At 39.7% G+C, this 4,195-nt stretch overlaps 1 protein-coding gene across 1 annotated transcript in view; it reads right to left on the reverse strand.

Moving 5' to 3' along the window:
• The window catches only part of CALD1 (caldesmon 1), a gene marked incomplete at its 5' end in the record, with an annotated part of 31,197 nt that overhangs the window by 23,186 nt on the left and 3,816 nt on the right, over window positions 1-4,195 (reverse strand). The window lies entirely within an intron of this gene.

Consider the following 4,195-nt stretch of genomic DNA (forward strand, 5'->3'; position numbering starts at 1 on the left):
ATAGCAGATGGATACTTCAGTATTGCAGCAATAATGGCCAAAACACAAAATTATCTTTATATCAGGGTAAAACTTACTCTGACAAAAAGCGCAACCCTACCAAGGGCTAGTCATGGGTGGTGTTATCAGACATGAATATTTAATCTTATGAAGAGGCAAATGCTCTCTCCAGAAACACTAGAGCAAAAATTCCCTCTGTCCTTACAAAGCTTTGTCCCATAACTTTTAATAGTAATGTAGCATCTTTACTGCATGGATTTCACCCTCCAATATTCCTTCAGAGTTACGAGCACGAAGTATTTATCAATATCACAGATGGACTGATCCCAGCGTGCTGAGTCATGGCTAGATGCTGATAAAAGGAGGAGGATATGGACTGATTTAAGTTCTTTATCCTCAGGTAGAATTATTCCCACTCAGTTAGTTAGACTACCAGCCTACCAGCTCTGCCACGTTGGAGAAAGATTCTAGCTGGCAAGCAAGAAATACCTTCTGTGAAAAATTCATATGAAGACCTTTAGAAAAACAATACTTTCATCTATTGGAAGTCTGTTGCAATCCCATTTCCTAACTAGAAAGAAAAAGAACTTCCATTACAGTCCTTAGCTGCAGCTTGAAATAAAAAACTAATACACACACCCACTCCCAAATCAAATCAAATTTCTATCCTTCCTTGTCCAAGAAGAGCTTCTGGAGATCTAATCTTTACCAATAAAGAATGAGTTCAGAGTCTTCAAAGTCAAGATCCTCCTAAGGCGTTGAATTTAGCTGCTGAGTGAAGTCCCAAAGTCAGCCTCCGACTTTTCCTGAGGCCAGTTTGCTTGCTTATAGAAACTGATAGGATGGACAATGCCAAGGTGACACACACTACAACCAAGTACTGGGTGGTTAAACTACTCAAGCAAATTTGCTGCTGGTGAAGGATGTTGGACACAACCCACAGAGGCATTTGCTCTGTCCCGAGAGCAGGCAGTGGCAGTGCAGACTTTCCCCACCCTCTCCTGCCAACAGGCTTTGGCCACGACCTGGCAGACAGACAAGAGTGGAGTTCAGTTTCCATGACCATGCATTCTTTGGCCATGATGCTGTAGCTACTAGCAAACAAGACCATTATTACTAGCAGCGTCAAGGAATGGTTTTGTGTTTTCTAGGAGCTGGGCTGAGACAACAAGGGCTATTCATTGAGCCTAATGAATGCCATCAGACAGTAACATCCTTTGGGTGCTCCTAAAACTGGATAAGATGTAGCTAGTGATCACGTTCACAGCAAAAATCTCTGCTGGTTGTTAGCATCTCCTAACCCTTCAGTCCCAGTCAGGGTGATACTGAAATCAGCAATGTTGATCGTTGCAAGATTTCACATGCCAGGATGTCTGTGTTGGGCTTTTGAGAGCATAGGATTTCCTTTGCTGAGATTTTCATCAAGACTTAAGTCTCATTAAAAAGCTGCCTGATGTATTGAAGTCCACTGGGGAGGGTCATATCTCTTACATCTCAATTGAAATCACTGAGAAAACTAATATTAAAACCATATAGTTTAAAAATTAGTAGCTTAGGAAATAGCATTTCAGAAGCCAGTAGGATTTATGGTAATGTGTCTGCATTTAAGAAAATCATTAATACAGCCTGGTCTCTTTATTCAAAAATATGATAAAACAAAATATTACAGAAACATTTCACAGCTTTTGTGCCCAATCCTACTCCTATTAATTTTAATGCCAAAACAGAGTGTGATTAGCACAGAAGCAGAAATCATTATGTCCCATTACAATGGTAGGCAACAGAAAAAGCACTTTCCCTTGTCTCAGTGCTTCCCTAAATTACAGGCTAATTCAGCTTCTGCTGAATTCAGTAGAAAGGACTACACTGACTCCAGCTGGAGTAGACAGGTGGTATTACCTGAATTGAAAACAGTTCATATACTCTTACAAATCTTGACCATCACCCCAAGATGGAATACACCCAAAAACATGTTTAGCTAATTTCCAGCTTTATTTATTTTATATTTTAATCTTTCTCTACACTGCATCTTTCCTGTTAGGAAATATTTGCTAATATTTGAGACTCAAGCTTTCTAAATCTAGAGTTTGAATATCTTCAGACTGCAGTGAATCAGTTACTGAGGCTGGGACCATTTGGCAAATTTGATTCCTTATTTGGGCTCAATTACTTGGTGACTTAAAAGCTCTGGGCATCTGGGTCTAAGGCTTCCACTTCCAGCCAACTACCATACCCAAATACCATGAGAAAAGCAACTGTTGCAGCACGTCTAGCCAAACTAGAAGCAGGAAATACCAGGAGTCTCACATCATGAGAAAGTTTGTTCGTGTGAACTTCCCAGACCACTTTCGAGAACCAAAAATTGTGGGACAGTTCAGAAAAGGAGACAGATTTTGGTTGCTAATTTGATCAAAATCTGAACTTTGAGAGCCAGATTTTGATCACATTAAGAAAGGACACATGTTTGTGTTGCACAACTGCAAAAGCAAAATCTGATTATGTAGATACACTGTATTCCTTCAGAATCTTGTTCATGATACACAGCCATCCTCTTAACTGTATATATGGTTCAGAAATAGGCATCATTGAATTTGTCTGTCCTTGAAGCAGGGGGAGGAGTGGAGATGGGAGTCCGATCTTGACTTAGAGTCTGAGATTGTCAATTTTTCTTCACAAGCCAAGAAGCAACTGAGATTTTCAAAACTGAGCAAAACACTTTGAATACTTAGCTTGATACACATGTGAAAGATTTACCTTTCAGGAGATGGGTATTCAACACTAAAAGTGGGACTCTCTTAAATTGTCTCAGCTTGAGCATTCAAAAATGGAAGCACTAAAATCACAAGTCACTTTTAAAATTCTTACCGATTTCCTGGAATAACCTAGCCTTGTGACTATGGTTTAAAAGCATGATGAGAGCTCCAACTGAGCTCCACAAACACAAGCAGGATGAGTGTCTCAAGTCCCCCCCAAAATCAATATTTGTGGTCACTTACAGCCTCCTTTTTACATTTACTTGTAATATTCAAAGATGACATGCAACAGTGAATATTACAAGCAGATTCTGTCTTATGAAGGACTCAATATAATCCATCCCTTTTTTGCACAATTCTTTCCTTTTGCAATCAGGTTACAGTACAGTGATTAGTTTTTCTAGTGCACTATTCTGAAGCATCTCCATTAGATGTCATTTAACTCTTCCCCTTTCTAGACTAACTTATTCTAGTATTGCCAATCTCTCTCCCTGTTCATTAGGAACCTTTCTTCTAACCATCATCACTTCATTTGTCTTTCAATTTCATGTGTACTTTACTTAAAACATGATATCTTGGATGATCAAGCCAGGCAACTGGACATAAAACCTTGTGATACGATCTGCCTTAATCGCTCTCTGAGGGTGAGCTAAGCATCTACAGCATGTTCCGAATTAATCCAACAGCTAAGGACCCTGGACCAGACACTTCAGAACCCTCAATGCTCCCAAGTAGCTGGACAGACAACAAGCTGCCTCTTACTAGATCTCTGTGCCGTGGTTCCCTTTAAGCCATATAGACCTGGCTGAACCCAAATGGGTCCAAACCTCCAAGGCCCTGTCCAGTCTCAATGTCTGATTAGAATCAGGGGGTATTTTGATACAGGCTGCATTGAACCAAAAGCACAGTTGCTACACAACATTGAACATGGCTCTCTGTGTTCAGCTGTAACCCGAAGAGTAAATAGTCCCCATATCTTATTTACTTACCATACAGTAAAACACCATGGCACCAGCTCCTGTGTTTACAGTGGAAATGCAATGCAGTAAATTTTGTAGATTTTATCTTTAAAACAAAAGAAGAATCTTGGGTATGCAAAGTTTAAATCACGGGGCATTGCAGTTTTGGGGAAAATCATTAGTTAAGGCAGTCAGCTGGCCAAAGGGCCTAGATGATTATTATTATTATTGTAAGAATAGGTCTCAGTCATAGGAGAAAAGTTCACAGTAAAGTGGGAGGAAACCAGGGAAGGATGATTAGTTGATACAGTCCTGAAAAATTCATCCCTAGGGTGCAAACCATCCTTGCATTATTGACAGAACTGAGTTTCCTGAAATATTTGTGCTAAAACAAACAGGACTTGGTTCTAAAGCCACAAAAGAACAAAATACTTAAGCATTTACTTCATTTTAAGCACACAAGTAGCTTCATCCCTATTCACT

The sequence above is a fragment of the Cariama cristata genome, unplaced genomic scaffold (assembly GCF_000690535.1).
Source record: "Cariama cristata isolate BGI_N322 unplaced genomic scaffold, ASM69053v1 scaffold23559, whole genome shotgun sequence".
Taxonomy (NCBI): domain Eukaryota; kingdom Metazoa; phylum Chordata; class Aves; order Cariamiformes; family Cariamidae; genus Cariama; species Cariama cristata.